Genomic DNA, 23,096 nt, shown 5'->3' on the forward strand with positions numbered 1-23,096 from the left:
CTAGACTACAGACTAGACTACAGACTAGACTATAAACTAGACTATAGACTAGACTGCAGACTGGACTACAGACTAGACTGTACTATTTACTATACTATATGCTAGTCTATAGTCTGTAGACGATAGTCTGGACTATAGGCTATAGAATAACTTATATACTCGACTATGTATACCAGAGACTAGACCGTAGACTATAGAATAGACTATAGCCTAGATTATAGACTAGACTAAAGACTAGACTAGACTAGAGACTAGACTATAGACTAGACTACAGACTAGAATATAGACCAGATTATAGACTAGACTAAAGACTAGACTATAGATTACATTATAGACTAGACTATATACTATATACTATGGTCTGGACTATATTATAGACCATTGATTACCCGTAACAGTGATTAGTTATTTTGATATTCAGAAAATATTTTGAAAACCACTCCCAAGGTTGGTAATATCTGTCCATATAATATATCCACAAAATTATTCTTATTATACATTATTGACCGCATACTAATATAAATTATGTAAATTACATATAAAAATATAACAAATAAAATGATTTGTTTTTTTTCAAAATACATAAATTTGTGTAAATTATTCGTAAATTTATATGCTAAATCTGCATTTTATGGCAATTCTATAAATCACTTGAAAAAAAAAACATTGTAATTTCAACCAAAAATTTTCATTAATAATTTAGTTTTTTTGTGGTTCTGGTTTTATTTATCAACAAAAATATGCATCAGAGAAAAAAAAATAAATCAAATAAAACAATTGTAATGAGAGCTCGAGCGTAGCAAAAAATATACAGATTTTAAATTAAAAATTTCTGTTGAAATTCAGCAAATATTTTAAAATAAATTTTGTACAAATATTTGTGTAACCCACTTTTAGATTTTATTAAATTTTTGGTGTTTTGTTTAAAACAAAATTATGTATTTTTGTTTGGCCACAACAATTTATTGTAAATTTTTTCACTTTGTCGAAAAAGAAAAATACAACAAAAACTTAAGAACAAAAAACCAATTGGTATAGAATGTTTGGTACATACTTGTGCATATTTTCATTCCAGCATTAAGTATATTTAATGCTGTAAGTCTAGGTCGGTTCGTGTTCAGGTCTGAAGAGGATAATACAACAGCAGCATTTGTTAAAACAAACTGCAATACTACAAACAACCACCCCCTACTTTATATACATATAACGGTACATTAATATGAACTCGTAAGCTAAAACGCATTTTTATCGGAAATAAATAAAGCAAAAATGTACTTAAATTTGTTAGAAGCTACTAGAAGGAATTTTGTGAACTTTCAGAACTTAGTAACACTAGACTATAGATTAGACTATAAATTAGACTATAGACTAGACTATAGACTAGACTATAGACTAGACTATAGACTAGACTATAGACTAGACTATAGACTATAGACTATAGACTATAGACTGTAGACTATAGACTATAGACTAGACTAGACTATAGACTAGACTAGACTATAGACTAGACTATAGTCTAGTCTATAGTCTAGTCTATAGTCTAGTCTATAGTCTAGTCTATAGTCTAGTCTATAGTCTAGTCTATAGTCTAGTCTATAGTCTAGTCTATAGTCAAGTCTATAGTCTAGTCTATAGTCTAGTCTATAGTCTAGTCTATAGTCTGGTCTATAGTCTAGTCTAGTCTAGTCTATAGTCTAGTCTATAGTCTAGTCTATAGTCTAGTCTATAGTCTAGTCTATAGTCTAGTCTATAGTCTAGTCTATAGTCTAGTCTATAGTCTAGTCTATAGTCTAGTCTATAGTCTAGTCTATAGTCTAGTCTATAGTCTAGTCTATAGTCTAGTCTATAGTCTAGTCTATAGTCTAGTCTATAGTCTAGTCTATAGTCTAGTCTATAGTCTAGTCTATAGTCTAGTCTATAGTCTAGTCTATAGTCTAGTCTATAGTCTAGTCTATAGTCTAGTCTATAGTCTAGTCTATAGTCTAGTCTATAGTCTAGTCTATAGTCTAGTCTATAGTCTAGTCTATAGTCTAGTCTATAGTCTAGTCTATAGTCTAGTCTATAGTCTAGTCTATAGTCTAGTCTATAGTCTAGTCTATAGTCTAGTCTATAGTCTAGTCTATAGTCTAGTCTATAGTCTAGTCTATAGTCTAGTCTATAGTCTAGTCTATAGTCTAGTCTATAGTCTAGTCTATAGTCTAGTCTATAGTCTAGTCTATAGTCTAGTCTATAGTCTAGTCTATAGTCCAGTCTATAGTCTAGTCTATAGTCTATAGTCTAGTCTATAGTCTATAGTCTAGTCTATAGTGTAGTCTATAGTCTAGTCTATAGTCTAATCTATAGTCTAGTCTATAGTCTAGTCTATAGTCTAGTCTATAGTCTAGTCTATAGTCTAGTCTATAGTCTAGTCTATAGTCTAGTCTATAGTCTAGTCTATAGTCTAGTCTATAGTCTAGTCTATAGTCTAGTCTATAGTCTAGTCTATAGCCTAGTCTATAGTCTAGTCTACAGTCTAGTCTATAGTCCAGTCTATAGTCTAGTCTATAGTCTAATCTAGTCTATAGTCTACTCTATAGTCTAGGCTATAGTCTAGTCTATAGTCTAGTCTATAGTCTAGTCTATAGTCTAGTCTATAGTCTAGTCTATAGTCTAGTCTATAGTCTAGTCTATAGTCTAGTCTATAGTCTAGTCTATAGTCTAGTCTATAGTCTATTCTATAGTCTAGTCTATAGTCTAATCTACAGTGTAGTCTATAGTCTAGTCTACAGTCTAGTCGACGCTCTCTCAGAAGATCAGATTGCAATCTAGATTATATTTTAGTTCAGACTATAGTCTACATATGTATGTATATATATCTATAAATCTTAGATAGTCAACTTTCCTCTCACCTTTTATTATTTTTAACATCCAACTCTTACTTAACCTCCTTAATCTTTAGTAATACATATAATTACAATTCCAATTAAGAAAATCCCACTCTTCTCTCCCTCTCAAAGTACAAATTATTTACAGAATTATCACGCTGTTAAATAGATGATTACACTGTTACAAACTGTACTTATAGATAATTTCACTATTTTTAAGTCATTAATCACTGGAAATTAATTGAAGCGTTAAACAGCGCAGCGACATCATCTTGCCATTATTATGTCTACATGTAATTACATGCCTAGTATGTGTCAATAAGTATTAAGATGGGTGTAAAAAATCTTTAAAGTTATAACAAAAGGTTACACAGATACACACTTATACATGTATGGTTAACGCTAACTGTCAATCAAACTCATACATTTTAAATTTGAATATGAGTTTAAAACAACTTAAATCAACTATCACACACTCGAACCCTTGTACTTGGTTAAGATAAATGATTGTTGATGGTATATACTTCGTGATTACGGTACTCTGAACATTAGACTATAGTCTAGAATATAGGCTATAGTCTGGACTATAAACTATAGTCTGGCCTATCGACTATAGTCTGGACAATAGACTATAGTAAGCACTATAGACTACATTCTTAATTATAGACTGTAGACTATATAGTCTCAACTTTTGGGTATTATCTGGACTATAGACTATAGTCTGGACATTAGACTATAGCCTTTACGGTAAGAATAATCTGTATTGGTCCCCTTCCGTTTAGCCTTGTATATAGACATTTATAAACACCCAGAACTACCAGGCGAGTGCGAGTGTGTGTGCAAACGTTCAAATACTTATACGTATGTATGTGTATACACTTTATCTATTGTTTTAAGCTCTTAATACAACAATAGCCCAGGTATTTAGAAACAATTGTTGAACATTGAATATTCAACATTTGTAAATAATAGATTTTATCTTTAACGATAAAATATTAAAGCAGCGGCAGTAGCAGCATGTATGCGTTCTATTTTGGTTTACGCTTCCTTTCATCACAAAAGTAATAATGGATTTATAAATGGTTTGCATCTTACGATCAAAATTCATTGAACTTTCTATATTGTAAATCTAAGGGAATTGTATCTTAATTATTATAACAGCAGGTACACTCATACATACACATTATGGTATTGGAAATTATTACATTGGGAAGGGTGAATAGTAAATATGTTGTTTTGTTAGGTTAGCATGTCACCCACAGTATGCCACTAAACGATTGCCCTTAAGATAAGTTTTCCTTAAATAACTTAATTCACAGTGCTGGTCAGGGAAGATAATGGATAAAATAAAACAGAACTAGAACAGAACTAGAACCGAACAAGAACAGAATTAGAACAGAACTAGAACTAGAACAGAACTAGAAACGAACTAGAACAGAACTAGAACAGAACTAGAACAGAACTAGAACAGAACTAGAACAGAACTAGAACAGAACTAGAGAACTAGAACAGAACTAGAACAGAACTAGAACAGAACTAGAACAGAACTAGAACAGAACTAGAACAGAACTAGAACAGAACTAGAACAGAACTAGAACAGAACTAGAACAGAACTAGAACAGAACTAGAACAGAACTAGAACAGAACTAGAACAGAACTAGAACAGAACTAGAACAGAACTAGAACAGAACTAGAACAGAACTAGAACAGAACTAGAACAGAACTAGAACAGAACTAGAACAGAACTAGAACAGAACTAGAACAGAACTAGAACAGAACTAGAACAGAACTAGAACAGAACTAGAACAGAACTAGAACAGAACTAGAACAGAACTAGAACAGAACTAGAACAGAACTAGAACAGAACTAGAACAGAACTAGAACAGAACTAGAACAGAACAAGAATAGAACTAGAACAGAACTAGAACAGAACTAGAACAGAACTAGAACAGAACTAGAACAGAACTAGAACAGAACTAGAACAGAACTAGAACAGAACTAGAACAGAACTAGAACAGAACTAGAACAGAACTAGACCAGAACTAGAACAGAACTAGAACAGAACTAGAACAGAACTAGAACAGAACTAGAACAGAACTAGAACTAGAACAGAACTAGAACAGAACTAGAACAGAACTAGAACAGAACTAGAACAGACTAGAACAGAACTAGAACAGAACTAGAACAGAACTAGAACAGAACTAGAACAGAACTAGAACAGAACTAGAACAGAACTAGAACAGAACTAGAACAGAACTAGAACAGAACTAGAACAGAACTAGAACAGAACTAGAACAGAACTAGAACAAACAGACAGAACAGAAAAAAAAACAGAACTAGAACAGAACTAGAACAGAACTAGAACAGAACTAGAACAGAACTAGAACAGAACTAGAACAGAACTAGAACAGAACTAGAACAGAACTAGAACAGAACTAGAACAGAACTAGAACAGAACTAGACAGAACTAGAACAGAACTAGAACAGAACTAGAACAGAACTAGAACAGAACTAGAACAGAACTAGAACAGAACTAGAACAGAACTAGAACAGAACTAGAACAGAACTAGAACAGAACTAGAACAGAACTAGAACAGAACTAGAACAGAACTAGAACAGAACTAGAACAGAACTAGAACAGAACTAGAACAGAACTAGAACAGAACTAGAACAGAACTAGAACAGAACTAGAACAGAACTAGAACAGAACTAGAACAGAACTAGAACAGAACTAGAACAGAACTAGAACAGAACTAGAACAGAACTAGAACAGAACTAGAACGAACTAGAACAGAACTAGAACGAACTAGAACAGAACAGAACTAGAACAGAACTAGAACAGAACTAGAACAGAACTAGAACAGAACTAGAACAGAACTAGAACAGAACTAGAACAGAACTAGAACAGAACTAGAACAGAACTAGAACAGAACTAGAACAGAACTAGAACAGAACTAGAACAGAACTAGAACAGAACTAGAACAGAACTAGAACAGAACTAGAAACAGAACTAGAACAGAACTAGAACAGAACTAGAACAGAACTAGAACAGAACTAGAACAGAACTATAGCAGAACTAGAGCAAAACTAGAACAGAACTAGAACAGAACTAGAACAGAACTAGAACAGAACTAGAACAGAACTAGAACAGAACTAGAACAGAACTAGAACTAGAACAGAACTAGAACAGAACTATAACAGAACTAGAACAGAACTAGAACAGAACTAGAACAGAACTAGAACAGAACTAGAACAGAACTAGAACAGAACTAGAACAGAACTAGAACAGAACTAGAACAGAACTAGAACAGAACTAGAACAGAACTAGAACAGAACTAGAACAGAACTAGAACAGAACTAGAACAGAACTAGAACAGAACTAGAACAGAACTAGAACAGAACTAGAACAGAACTAGAACAGAACTAGAACAGAACTAGAACAGAACTAGAACAGAACTAGAACAGAACTAGAACAGAACTAGAACAGAACTAGAACAGAACTAGAACAGAACTAGAACAGAACTAGAACAGAACTAGAACAGAACTAGAACAGAACTAGAACAGAACTAGAACAGAACTAGAACAGAACTAGAACAGAACTAGAACAGAACTAGAACAGAACTAGAACAGAACTAGAACAGAACTAGAACAGAACTAGAACAGAACTAGAACAGAACTAGAACAGAACTAGAACAGAACTAGAACAGAACTAGAACAGAACTAGAACAGAACTAGAACAGAACTAGAACAGAACTAGAACAGAACTAGAACAGAACTAGAACAGAACTAGAACAGAACTAGAAACAGAACTAGAACAGAACTAGAACAGAACTAGAACAGAACTAGAACAGAACTAGAACAGAAACTAGACAGAACTAGAACAGAACTAGAACGAACTAGAACGAACAGAACTAGAACAGAACTAGAACAGAACTAGAACTAGAACTAGAACTAGAAAGACAGACAATAGAACAGAACAGAACTAGAAACAGAACAACTAGAACAGAACTAGAACAAACAGAACAGAACATAAAGAACTAGAACAGAACAGAACAGAACAGAACAGAACTAGAACAGAACTAGAACAGAACTAGAACAGAACTAGAACAGAACTAGAACAGAACTAGAACAGAACTAGAACAGAACTAGAACAGAACTAGAACAGAACTAGAACAGAACTAGAACAGAACTAGAACAGAACTAGAACAGAACTAGAACAGAACTAGAACAGAACTAGAACAGAACTAGAACAGAACTAGAACAGAACTAGAACAGAACTAGAACAGAACTAGAACAGAACTAGAACAGAACTAGAACAGAACTAGAACAGAACTAGAACAGAACTAGAACAGAACTAGAACAGAACTAGAACAGAACTAGAACAGAACTAGAACAGAACTAGAACAGAACTAGAACAGAACTAGAACAGAACTAGAACAGAACTAGAACAGAACTAGAACAGAACTAGAACAGAACTAGAACAGAACTAGAACAGAACTAGAACAGAACTAGAACAGAACTAGAACAGAACTAGAAGAACTAGAACAGAACTAGAACAGAACTAGAACAAACTAGAACAGAACTAGAACAGAACTAGAGCAGAACTAGAGCAAAACTAGAACAGAACTAGAACAGAACTAGAACAGAACTAGAACAGAGCTAGAACAGAACTAGAACAGAACTAGAACAGAACTAGAACAGAACTAGAACTAGAACAGAACTAGAACAGAATTATAACAGAACTAGAACAGAACTAGAACAGAACTAGAACTAGAACAGAACTAGAACAGAACTAGAACAGAACTAGAACAGAACTAGAACAGAACTAGAACAGAACTAGAACAGAACTAGAACAGAACTAGAACAGAACTAGAACAGAACTAGAACAGAACTAGAACAGAACTAGAACAGAACTAGAACAGAACTAGAACAGAACTAGAACAGAACTAGAACAGAACTAGAACAGAACTAGAACAGAACTAGAAAGAACTAGAACAGAACTAGAACAGAACTAGAACAGAACTAGAACAGAACTAGAACAGAACTAGAACAGAACTAGAACAGAACTAGAACAGAACTAGAACAGAACTAGAACAGAACTAGAACAGAACTAGAACAGAACTAGAACAGAACTAGAACAGAACTAGAACAGAACTAGAACAGAACTAGAACTAGAACAGAACTAGAACAGAAACTAGAACAGAACTAGAACAGAACTAGAACAGAACTAGAACAGAACTAGAACAGAACTAGAACAGAACTAGAACAGAACTAGAACAGAACTAGAATAGAACTAGAACAGAACTAGAACAGAACTAGAACAGAACTAGAACAGAACTAGAACAGAACTAGAACAGAACTAGAACAGAACTAGAACAGAACTAGAACAGAACTAGAACAGAACTAGAACAGAACTAGAACAGAACTAGAACAGAACAGAACAGAACTAGACACTAGAACCAGAACTAGAACAGAACTTAGAACAGAACTAGAACAGAACCTAGAACAGAACTAGCAACAGAACTAGAACAGAACTAGAACAGAACTAGAACAGAACTAGAACAGACACTAGACACAGAACTAGAACCGAAACTAGAACAGACTAACAGAGGAGACAGAACTAGAACAGAACTAGAACAGAACTAGAACAGAACTAGAACAGAACTAGAAACAGAACTAACTCAGAACAGAATACAGAACTAGAACCTAACGAACTAGAACAAACTAGAACAGAACTAGAACAGAACTAGAAACTAGAACAGAACTAGAACAGCAACTAGAACAGAACTAGAACAGAACTAGAACAGGACCTAGAACAGGACACTAGACAGACCTAGAACAGAACTAGAAGCAGAACCTGAACAGGAACTAGAACAGCACTTAGAACAGAACTAGAACTGAACTAGAATGAATGAACAGAACCACAACAGAACCACAACAGAACTAGAACAGAACTAGAACAGAACTAGAACCAATCTAGAACTAAACTAGAACTAAACAATTACTTTCGCGAAGCACTCTGGATACAAATATTAATTCATATAAAATTATTTATTTACCTTGAACTTAAAGTTAAATTGACATTCTGACAGAAGTTAATTTTGACAAGTAACAGCAACTAAAGCAAATCAAAATATATAATAAAATGTACCCCGGGAATACTGACGAACTTGATAAAGAATTTTTATAAGTTCTAAGTTTTTTTCGTTTTGCTCTAAGGTATCACTCAGTAACTTTTTTAGACTATTTTTGATGTGACACAACTTGAATCTGTTAAATTGACATTTGACATTGAGTTGAACGGAGGAAATGTAACAAGTTGAAATGTTTAACTATAACTGCTCTGCCTGACTTCCACACCCTTCAGAAGAAACGAGCCAAAATTCAAAGTTTTTCAGTTGTTAATGGGTGACTGTAGAGAGCTTCAAATGAGTCTATAAAATGTATATTTTATACTGTAAATACCAAAAGGAAAAACATGTTTTCCATATAAAGTGTTTTATTTATTTTTTGCAGCAAAAATATAAGAAAGTTTCCCGTTACATTTTGTTTTTTCTTTATGTTTGCCCAAAAAAACTTTTTATATTTATCCAAACCTCTCCTGACAGTTAAAAACTTTTTACATTATAATTTTTCTTTTTAAATATTAATTAGAAAATTTTTGGGCCAAAACTGTTATGAAAAAAAAAAAAACATAAAAACAAATTTGCAAATAAATTTAAGTTAATAAGCCAAAACCCACAGAGCAACAAAAAAAGAAAAAATATAAAGAAATATTTAAATATGAAAAATCTTATGACATTAAAATTAAATATTTAAACAAATTCACAACACCATACATAACCTACAATTTCCATACATAAAATTATCATATTTTTATAAACAAAATTTCTAGCACTTTAATTAAAAAACACATTTGAAAATAAATTAATTTTTCTCTCTTAAATTTAAATAAATATTGCAAATAACATAAGTGGATTTCATTTTAAATAATAGATCAATAAACTATAAAAATCATGTAAAACTAAAACCAGAAACAGGGAAGTAAAATACTACATATAGAAAATGAGGAAAACAAAACTTGAATACTGAATGAAACCAATTAATCAAAATTCTAATTGAATCAACTATTATTCGCTGTATGCATACAAAAGTACAAAGTAGTGCAATGATATTGTAGGTTGTTATTGATGTTGTTTAGATACATGAACCTAAGTATTGAGAACATTAGGGCTGCTCTGGCCTTTTCAATACTCTAAGTCTGGACTAGAACAGAACTAGAACTGAACTAGTACAGAACTAGAACTGAACTAGAACAGAACTAGAACAGAACTAGAACAACACTAGAACAGAACTAGAACTGAACTAGAACAGAACTAGAACTAGAACAGACTAGAACAGAACTAGAACTAGAACAGAACTAGAACAGAACTAGAACAGAACTAGAACAGAACTAGAACAGAACTAGAACAGAACTACTAACAGAACTAGAACAGAACTAGAACAGAACTAGAACAGAACTAGAACAGAACTAGAACAGAACTAGAACAGAACTAGAACAGAACTAGAACAGAACTAGAACAGAACTAGAACAGAACTAGAACAGAACTAGAACAGAACTAGAACAGAACTAGAACAGAACTAGAACAGAACTAGAACAGAACTAGAACAGAACTAGAACAGAACTAGAACAGAACTAGAACAGAACTAGAACAGAACTAGAACAGAACTAGAACAGAACTAGAACAGAACTAGAACAGAACTAGAACAGAACTAGAACAGAACTAGAACAGAACTAGAACAGAACTAGAACAGAACTAGAACAGAACTAGAACAGAACTAGAACAGAACTAGAACAGAACTAGAACAGAACTAGAACAGAACTAGAACAGAACTAGAACAGAACTAGAACAGAACTAGAACAGAACTAGAACAGAACTAGAACAGAACTAGAACAGAACTAGAACAGAACTAGAACAGAACTAGAACAGAACTAGAACAGAACTAGAACAGAACTAGAACAGAACTAGAACAGAACTAGAACAGAACTAGAACAGAACTAGAACAGAACTAGAACAACTAGAACAGAACTAGAAACATAATTAGAACATAATTAGAACAGAACTAGAACAGAACTAGAACAACACTAAAACAGAACTAGAACAACACTAGAACTGAACTATAACTGAACTAGAACTGAACTAGTACTGAACTAGAACTGAACTAGAACTAGAACAGAACTAGAACAGAACTAGAACAGAACTAGAACAGAACTAGAACAGAACTAGAACAGAACTAGAACAGAACTAGAACATAATTAGAACATAATTAGAACAGAACTAGAACAGAACTAGAACAGAACTATAACAGAACTAGAACAGAACTAGAACAGAACTAGAACAGAACTAGAACAGAAGTAGAACAGAACTAGAACAGAACTAGAACAGAACTAGAACAGAACTAGAACAGAACTAGAACTGAACTAAAACTGAACTAGAACAGAACTAGAACAGAACTAGAACAGAACTAGAACAGAACTACAACAGAACTAGAACAGAACTAGAACAGAACTAGAACAGAACTAGAACAGAACTAACAGAACAGAACTAGAACAGAACTAGAACAGAACTAGAACAGAACAGAACTAGAACAGAACTAGAACAGAACTAGAACAGAACTAGAACGGAACTAGAATAGAACTAGAATAGAACTAGAATAGAACTAGAACAGAACTAGAACAGAACTAGAACAGAACTAGAACAGAACTAGAACAGAACTAGAACAGAACTAGAACAGAACAGAACTAGAACAGAACTAGAACAGAACTAGAACAGAACTAGAACAGAACTAGAACAGAACTAGAACAGAACTAGAACAGAACTAGAACAGAACTAGAACAGAACTAGAACAGAACTAGAACAGAACTAGAACAGAACTAGAACAGAACTAGAACAGAACTAGAACAGAACTAGAACTGAACTAGAACTGAACTAGAACTGAACTAGAACAGAACTAGAACAGAACTAGAACAGAACTAGAACAGAACTAGAACAGAACTAGAACAGAACTAGAACAGAACAGAACTAGAACAGAACTAGAACAGAACTAGAACAGAACTAGAACAGAACTAGAACAGAACTAGAACAGAACTAGAACAGAACTAGAACAGAACTAGAACAGAACTAGAACAGAACTAGAACAGAACTAGAACAGAACTAGAACAGAACTAGAACAGAACTAGAACAGAACTAGAACAGAACTAGAACAGAACTAGAACAGAACTAGAACAGAACTGAACTAGATTTGAACTAGAACTGAACTAGAACCTAGCCTGGACTTTAGTCTATGGTTTGGATACTAGATACTATACTCTGGACTATAGCTTATTGTCTAGACTGGACAATGGACTATAGTCTGGACTGTAGACTATGGTTTGGTCTATAGGACTGAACTGGAGCTAATGGAACTATTTTATAGTCTGGAATATAGTCTATAGCTTAGAGTTTAGTTTATAGATTGGACTATAGGTTAAGGTCTGTACTGTAGACTACTGTATGGATTATAGATTATAATCTGAACTCTGGAGTATAGATTATATGTATTATAGACTATATACTAGACTATAATTTATTGCCCGGACTATTGACAATATTGACTGTAGTCTGGACTTAAGTCTATAGTTTGGACTATAGGCTAATAGATATTAATATGGCCTAGTGTTTATAGTCAGGGATATAGACTATAGTCTGGACTGTAGACTATAGTTTGGACTATAGACTATAGTTTGGACTATAGACTATAGTCTAGATTATGTGGATTATAGACCATAGTCTAGACTTTAGACTATTCTTCTTGTTACATTACAATAGCTACCACCTTAATTCATCAGTTTTAACTCAGCCATGCTCTGGCATATTAAAGCCTTTCAAAAGAAACGTGGCACCTTAATGAACTTGCAAACGAGTAAATATGTATGAAATGCAATACGAAACTCGTGCAATCTACATACTAAGTATGATAATGAATTTGAAGTAGTAGAAATGTAAATTTCTAATACTCATAGAAAATAGGAAAAATAGATTCAAAATTGGAATATGTGAAAAAAATTAAAAGCATTTAGTAAATGAAAAACAATCCGGCTCGATTTAAGAACAGAACAAGTTGAAAAGTATCTTCGGTTATGGAACACTTAAGTATGCAAAGAGTGATGGATACAGAAAAACAAACAGGCAGACAGACGGACAGGCGGTATGAAGATGTATAAAGAGACGGACGGATGAACAAAAAGTCTTACAAAACAGACCGACATAACAATATAACCGAACTAAATAAGAAGTCAGTTCTTTAAAAAAAACAACAATAATTGAATGTTTTATGTCTTTTAATTACTAAAGACTTATTAAAGCTAATTAAGAATACTTAAATAATTTTATTATATGGTTTCTTTAAAATTTATACATTTTCATACTTGTAGATACTAAAAAAGCAACCAATCAACTGCACTTCACAAACATTTCAAGAATATCAAGTGAAATGAATGAATTGTAGTGAAACGAAATGAAGTGAAGTGAAATGAAAATGAATCGTATTGAATACATTTCGTTTTTTTTTTTATCATTTGTGATCTGTTTAATGCAACTGTTACAATTATGGATTGTTTAATTACAATTATTGTTGTTGTTTTTGTTGCTGCTGCTGTTGTTGTTGAGTTGTTTTTAAGTGCATTTCACAAAAATCCAACTGCAAAATAAAAACTCAAATCGAAATTGAAAAAAAAAAAATAAAAACTATACAACAACCAGAGTATTAATATTCAACACATGAGTAAATTGTCAGACAGACAAATCGCCTGTCATTGACTGAGTCTTACTACATATGAGAGAAATAACTATGCATGCAAGTGCTTGCAAGGAAGTATTATTGTACAGACAGACGGACGTACAGGCGGACAATGAGTCAATTGTTCAATGGTACTTATTGCTGCACATCAACTTAAATATACCACTTACTTATTAATTTCGTACGTTACTATTTATGCATTTAAGTTTATAATTTTTAATGATTCTTTTTTTTTCAGTTGTTGTTTTAATGAACACACAGCGCTATGAAATTCACATGTTGATGATGTGTATGTGATGTGAAAGAATTAAAAAAATAAAGAATTAAGTACGCAAAAAACACTTAAATTAATGTGCAATATCAATCAGCTGTAAATTGTAAAGAATACAACTGCAGGTCGCAGGATGCCTTAAAATAAGGCCTTAATATCAGAAGCTATCTTGACTATAGACTCAGCTATAGACTGGACTATAAACTCAGCTATAGACTGGACTATAGACTCAGAGTTAGCTATAGTGTGGGCTATGGATTCAACTATAGTCCGGACTATAGACTCAGCTATAGTCTGCACTATAGACTAAGCTATAGTTTGGACTATAAACTCAGCTATAGAATAGACTATAGACTCAGCTATAGTCTGGACTATGGAATCATCTATAGTCTGGACTATAGACTCAGCTATAGTCTGGACTATAGACTCAGCTATAGTCTGTACTATAGACTCAGATATAGTCTGGACTATAGACTCAGATATAGTCTGGACTATAGTCTCAGCTATAGTCTGGACTATAGACTCAGCTATAGTCTGGACTATAGACTCAGCTATAGTCTTGACTATAGACTCAGCTATAGTCTTGACTATAGACTCAGCTATAGTCTGGACTATAGACTCAGCTATAGTCTGTACTATAGACTCAGCTATAGTCTGGACTATAGACTCAGATATAGTCTGGACTATAGACTCAGATATAGTCTGGACTATAGACTCAGCTATAGTCTTGACTATAGACTCAGCTATAGTCTGGACTATAGACTCAGCTATAGTCTGGACTATAGACTCAGATATAGTCTGGACTATAGACTCAGATATAGTCTGGACTATAGACTCAGCTATAGTCTGGACTATAGACTCAGCTATAGTCTGGACTATAGACTCAGCTATAGTCTGGACTATAGACTCAGCTATAGTCTGGACTATAGACTCAGCTATAGTCTTGACTATAGACTCAGCTATAGTCTGGACTATAGACTCAGCTATAGTCTGGACTATAGACTCAGCTATAGTCTGGACTATAGACTCAGCTATAGTCTGGACTATAGACTCAGCTATAGTCTGGACTATAGACTCAGCTATAGTCTGGACTATAGACTCAGCTATAGTCTGGACTATAGACTCAGCTATAGTCTGGACTATAGACTCAGCTATAGTCTGGACTATAGACTCAGCTATAATCTGCACTATATACTCAGCTATAGTCTGGACTATAGACTCAGCTATAGTCTGGACTATAGACTCAGCCATAGTCTGGAATATAGACTATTATATAGTCTGGACTATAGACTCAGATATAGCCTGGACTACAGACTCAGCTATAGTCTGAACTATAGACTCGGCTATTGGTTTACAGTCTGTACTATAGACTAATTTACAGTCTGGTATAGACTAATCTATAGTCTGGTCTATAGACTAATCTATAGTCTGGACTATGGACTACTCTATAGTCTGGACTGTAGACTAATCTATAGTCTGGTCTATAGACTAATCTATAGTCTGGACTATAGACTAATATATAGACTGGACTATAAACTCAGCTATAGTCTGGACTATAAACTCAGCTATAGTCTGGACTATAAACTCAGCTATAGTCTGGACTATAGACTCAGCTATAGTCTGGACTATAGACTCAGCTATAGTCTGGACTATAGACTCCGCTATAGTCTGGACTATAGACTCAGCTACAGTCTGGACGATAGACTCAGCTAGAGTCTGGACTATAGAATCAGCTATAGTCTGGACTATAGACTCAGCTATAGTATGGACCATAGACTCAGCTATAGTCTGGACTATAGACTCTGCTATAGTCTGCACTATAGACTCAGCCATAGTCTGGACTATAGACTCAGCTATAGTCTGCACTATATACTCAGCTATAGTCTGGATTATAGATTCAGCTATAGTCTGGACTATAGACTCAACTACAATATGGACCATAGACTCAGCTATAGTCTGGACTATAGACTCAGCTATAGTCTGGACTATAGACTCAACTATAGTCTGGACTATAGACTCAGCTATAGTCTGGACTATAGACTCAGCTATAGTCTGGACTATAGACTCAGCCATAGTCTGGACTATAGACTACTATATAGTCTGGACTATAGACTCATATATAGCCTGGACTACAGACTCAGCTATAGTATGAACTATAGACTCGGCTATTGGTTTACAGTCTGTACTATAGACTAATTTATAGTCTGGTATAGACTAATCTATAGTCTGGACTATGGACTACTCTATAGTCTGGACTGTAGACTAATCTATAGTCTGGTCTATAGACTAATCTATAGTCTGGACTATAGACTAATATATAGACTGGACTATAAACTCAGCTATAGTCTGGACTATAGACTCAGCTATAGTCTGGACTATAGACTCCGCTATAGTCTGGACTATAGACTCAGCTACAGTCTGGACTATAGACTCAGCTATAGTCTGGACTATAGAATCAGCTATAGTCTGGACTATAGACTCAGCTATAGTATGGACCATAGACTCAGCTATAGTCTGGACTATAGACTCTGCTATAGTCTGGACTATAGACTCAGCCATAGTCTGGACTATAGACTCAGCTATAGTCTGCACTATATACTCAGCTATAGTCTGGATTATAGACTCAGCTATAGTCTGGACTATAGACTCAACTACAATATGGACCATAGACTCAGCTATAGTCTGGACTATAGACTCACCTATAGTCTGGACTATAGACTCAGCCATAGTCTGGACTATAGACTCAGCCATAGTCTGGACTATAGACTATTATATAGTCTGGACTATAGACTCAGATATAGCCTGGACTACAGACTCAGCTATAGTCTGAACTATAGACTCGGCTATTGGTTTACAGTCTGTACTATAGACTAATCTATAGTCTGGTATAGACTAATCTATAGTCTGGTCTATAGACTAATCTATGGTCTGGACTATAGACTAATCTATTGTCTGGACTATAGACTAATATATAGTCTGGACTATAGACTCAGCTATAGTGTGGACTATAGACTAATCTATAGTGTGGACTATGGACTAATCTATAGTCTTAACTATAGACTAGTCTATAGTATGGACTATATAGTTTAGTCTATAGTCCAGACTATAGCTTAGTCTTTAGTCCAGACTATAGTCCAGACTATAGCTTAGTCTATAGTCCAGACAATAGATTAGTCTTGACTATAGGCTAACCGGCTTATAAACCCTAGTCCAAACTATAGACTAGTCCATAGTATGGACTATAGAATAATCTATAGGTTGGACTATAGACTAATCTATAGTCTGGACTGTAGACTTATCTATAGTCTGGACTATAGACTAACCGATAATCTGGACTATAGACTAATCTATAGTATAACTGGACTGAAGACTAAGTATGGTCCGATCTAAAGCCGTTATCCGCTTTATAAGTTTAAGTCTTATTATATCTGTTTTTAAATATACTTGAATAAGTATTTAAATTTTTCTCTCTTAAGTGGTTTTTTGTCATCGCCAGCATTTTTCTCAATTGTAAAGAAATATTTTTATTTGCATTTTCTGTAACAAGATTTTCATAGTAAATATAAATATTGTTGCTGTTTGTAATATTATATATATTTTTTTATTTTAATTTAAATTTTTTCTTTTTTTTTTAATTTTTATTATTACTATTATTTCTTAAGCTGTTAATGTCCATTAAATGGGCGTTGACAGGCCAGTATATACTTGAATTAAAGTTCAAGTTATTTATTAAAACGACACGATGAGATTATATAAAATGGGGAAAAAAAAATAACGAAAGCAACAAAAAAATACACAATCCACTTAAGACCTCACAAATTGCAATCTTTGTTTGAGGGGGATTTATACTTTCTGCGTTTAAAATGATACAAAAGCAAAAACAAAAAATATGTCAAAGATGGTGGATGTACAGTGTCTCTCATAAGTATTCGAATTTAATGTATTATGAAAACAGACATCATTTTATAATAGATTTTGCGGGAAAAATAAATAAATAAATTTATTATGTTGTCCAGACAGTCCTTAAATTTTATACCACATTTTAAAAATAAAAAAAAAAAATAATTTACTTAAACTAATTTAACTTTTTTTAAAAAAAGTGCAAAAAATAGCTTCACAAAAGTATTCGAATTTTTTGTATAAATCATATTTAGATTAGCACTATGAAGTAAAAATAAATAATTAAAATTAAATTAATGTTTTGTATAGTAGCCTTTATTTTTAAAAACAACTTCCAAGCGTCGTGGGTCCGTTTCTACCAATTTATGGAATAGTTCTGGCGTTATTTTGTCCCATTCTTCATGCAAAGCAACCGTATGGTGGTTTTAGAGGATAATGAGTGATTTAAAAGTTGTTCTTGTAAATATAACCACATATTTTCAATGGAGTTTAAGTCCAGATATTAACTTCATTGAAAATTTGGTGAAAGAAGATACTTAGTGTTGTAAATGATCAACATTTTCACGTACCAGGTCGTGTATTTTGGATCGTTTTTCTGTTGAAAAATAAATTGAATGGGTTGTAGCCCCATTTTGGTGGTACTAGCATGCAAATTCTGCTCTAAAATTGACAAGTGGACCTTCTAGTCTATAATTACAATAATAAATTTTAGCAGTCCAACACCGTGGACGGTCACAGAACCCCAAAATATGGCAAAGCAACTTGGGTGCTTTACAGTTGGTTTTAAGTTAGATAATTCCAAGGCATCTCCAAGCTTTCGTCATATCATTTGACGGCCATCTGAGCCAAAAATATTATATTTGTTCTAATAGTCGAAGATAACCTCCTTCCAGAATCCAATATTCTTACTTATGAGTCTATTTGCGGAGTCAAGACACTTAACATCGATTAACTTCGATATGAGCGGTTTCCACCTTGGTACTTGACCATGCAAATTATTGCTCCCTAGTACTTTGCGCACAATTTCGACACTAATTTTTATTCACAGGACCGTCCTGAGTTCGTTGTTAATTTTTGGAGCTGATAGATGAAGGTTCCTTAGGTAATTCCTCAGTATTTCTCTGTCGTCCTGTATTGACAGCAGTTTTGGACGACTTGATAATGGCAAATACTCGATGGAATTCTTAGTTCCATGCGTGTAATGACAAAATATATTGTCGATGGGAATCTATCAAACATTTCCTATATGTATTTAATTGATCGGCCTTGATTATACAGATATAAATTAATTTTTTAATTTGAATTGATCAACTCTTTTTCTTTGAACATTTTAAGCGCTTACACAGGAAGGATTTACAACATAATTATACAAATTTCCAAAAAATATAATGTTAAATATTCCATATAACCACTACCTGCATAATGGGTTAATTAATGGGCAATAAAACACGTGTTCAAGGATTCTAATAAAGTTCTTAGAAAAAATTCGAATATTTTTGCGCAGTACCTGAAATGACCCTTTTTGGGTTTTTTCCATTTTCTTGGAAACCATTAATGAGTTTTTATTACTTTTTTCTTGTATTTTGTAAAAATAATATAAATTAATAAAATTTCATTAAAAAATTTTAAATACCATTATTATTTTTAAAGCAGCATCATAAAATAACACAGTAATTAATAAAAAATAATAAATTCGAATATTTATGTGAGACACTGTATATATAATTATAAGAGATCAAAGCTTGAGTATTTAAAGTATTTCTTTTTTTTTTCACATGACAACAGCTATAAAATACAATTTTTTTTTATAAAACGATTTAAATTAAGAGCAAATGATAAGATTTAGAACAACAACATAACGTTAGGTAAAGTAATGTTAAGGTTAGGAGATATATAAATAGTTGAAACAGGGAGGGATTCTAAACTTTAAGTCGATTGGAAAGGAAACGCTTTCAAATCACTATACTTTAACTGTAATCAATATAAAAATTCTCAATATTTTGGTTTAAAAGTTCGGAAATTCTTATTTTTTATTGCCTCGAGTTTCTATCAGAACTTGAGTTACAACTTACGTTTTCGGAATCTTCATAGAATTTTTTACTTTGAATTCTTTACTCACCTAAAACGAGAAGAAAATAAATGTAAAGGTTTTAGTTTAATTTTAATAATTCTTTGAAATATTTTGGTTCAAAAATTGTCCCTAAAAAGTTAAATGTTTTGATATAAACTGCAAAATTAAAGTCGTGTTGCTTAAACCCATACCAACCTCAAACTATTTCTTAATTAAATAATCAGATGATAAAATAAAACACTTTACACTTCACCACTTCATAAATACCCAGGGCTATAAAAATAACAACATGTCTTTGTTAAACTAATTAGAAAATCATAACATTAGATCAGTGTCTTAGAGTTCAAACAAGCTAAGTCTGTATTCAGCCAAGAAAAACTAATTTCTTATTAAAATCTTGGTTTCCAAACACCCAGATATACATATGTACAGCTTATAAAGTCCATTATTACTTTTTTATTTTGCTCCATTTCTAATAATCCTATCATAAGTGGACTTACCACATTTTGCCTTATAAATTACAATATACAAATGAAATACATACTTTATTAAAAAAAAATTCGCTTTAATTTTTAATTTAATTTTAATTCTACTCTACATTGTAGCTGTCACATATTTATAATGTTTTAAATTTATTGCATTTTTCTACAATTTATGCATAACTATAGAATTTAAGATGAACAAAAATAAAACCATAAAAGACAAAAATAAACTCAATACAGTATATTTAAGTATAAATAAATTTTATAAATTATTCTACCATGTGGTTATAATGGCTTTAATAAGTAGTAACCCACAATACGGATGATATATGATCGAGATAAATAAAAGAATTATTATAACAAATAAAATTATGGACCTTATAGGAAAGAAAAACGGCTTGGTAGCAAGATTTTCTAAAAACTACATTATATGGAAGCATATAGTCTGAGCTAGAACTGAACTAGAAATAAACTAGAACAGAACTAGAACAGAACTAGAACAGAACTAGAACAGAACTAGAACAGAACTAGAACAGAACTAGAACAGAACTAGAACAGAACTAGAACAGAACTAGAACAGAACTAGAACAGAACTAGAACAGAACTAAAACTGAACTAGAGGTGAACTAGAACTGAACTAGAACTGAACTAGAACTGAACTAGAACTGAACTAGAACTGAACTAGAACTGAACTTGAACTAGAACTGAACTAGAACTGAACTAGAACTGAACTAGAACTGAACTAGAACTGAACTAGAACTGAACTAGAACTGAACTAGAACTGAACTAGAACTGAACTAGAACTGAACTAGAACTGAACTAGAACTGAACTAGAACTGAACTAGAACTGAACTAGAACTGAACTAGAACTGAACTAGAACTGAACTAGAACTGAACTAGAACTGAAATAGAACTGAACTAGAACTGAACTAGAACTGAACTAGATCTGAACTAGAACTGAACTAGAACTGAACTAGAACTGAACTAGAACTGAAATAGAACTGAACTAGAACTGAACTATAATTGAACAGAACTTGAAGACTATAGACTAGACTATAGACTAGAATATAGACTAGACTATAGACTAGACTATAGACTAGACTATAGACTAGACTATAGACTAGACTATAGACTAGACTATAGACTAGACTATAGACTAGACTATAGACTAGACTATAGACTAGACTATAGACTAGACTATAGACTAGACTATAGACTAGACTATAGACTAGACTATAGACTAGACTATAGACTAGACTATAGACTAGATTATCGACTAGACTATAAACTAGACTATAAACTAGACTATAGACTACACTATAGATTAGTCTTTAGTCTAGTCTATAGTCTAGACTATAGTCTATAGACTATAGACTATAGACTAGACTAGACTAGACTATAGACTAGACTAGACTATAGACTAGACTAGACTATAGACTAGACTATAGACTAGACTATAGACTAGGCTACAGACTAGACTATAGACTATAGACTAGACTATAGACTAGACTATAGACTAGACTATAGACTAGACTATAGACTAGACTATAGTCTAGACTATAGACTAGACTATAGACTAGACTATAGACTAGACTATAGACTAGACTATAGACTAGACTATAGACTAGACTATAGACTATACTATAGACTATACTATAGACTAGACTATAGACTAGACTATAGACTAGACTATAGACTAGACTATAGACTATACTATAGACTAGACTATAGACTAGACTATAGACTAGACTATAGACTAGACTATAGACTAGACTATAGACTAGACTATAGACTAGACTATAGACTAGACTATAGACTAGACTATAGACTAGACTATAGACTAGACTATAGACTAGACTATAGACTAGACTATAGACTAGACTATAGACTAGACTATAGACTAGACTATAGACTAGACTATAGACTAGACTATAGACTAGACTATAGACTAGACTATAGACTAGACTATAGACTAGACTATAGACTAGACTATAGACTAGACTATAGACTAGACTATAGACTAGACTATAGACTAGACTATAGACTAGACTAATAGACTAGACTATAGACTAGACTATAGACTAGACTATAGACTAGACTATAGACTAGACTATAGACTAGACTATAGACTAGACTATAGACTAGACTATAGACTAGACTATAGACTAGACTATAGACTAGACTATAGACTAGACTATAGACTAGACTATAGGACTAAGCCTATAGACTAGACTATAGACTAGACTATAGACTAGACTATAGACTAGACTATAGACTAGACTATAGACTAGACTTAGACTAGACTATAGACTGACTATAGACTAGACTATAGACTAGACTATAGACTAGACTATAGACTAGACTATAGACTAGACTATAGACTAGACTATAGACCTAGACTATAGACTAGACTATAGACTAGACTATAGACTAGACTATAGACTAGACTAGACTAGACTATAGACTAGACTATAGACTAGACTATAGACTAGACTATAGACTAGACTATAGACTAGACTATAGACTAGACTATAGACTAGACTATAGACTAACTATAGACTAGACTAGACTATAGACTAGGACTATAGACTAGACTATAGACTAGACTATAGACTAGACTATAGACTAGACTATAGACTAGACTATAGACTAGACTATAGACTAGACTA

This window comes from Lucilia sericata, unplaced genomic scaffold, assembly GCF_015586225.1.
Source record: "Lucilia sericata isolate MDLA Ls3-8-SP2 unplaced genomic scaffold, ASM1558622v1 Contig000262F_arrow, whole genome shotgun sequence".
Lineage (NCBI taxonomy): Eukaryota > Metazoa > Arthropoda > Insecta > Diptera > Calliphoridae > Lucilia > Lucilia sericata.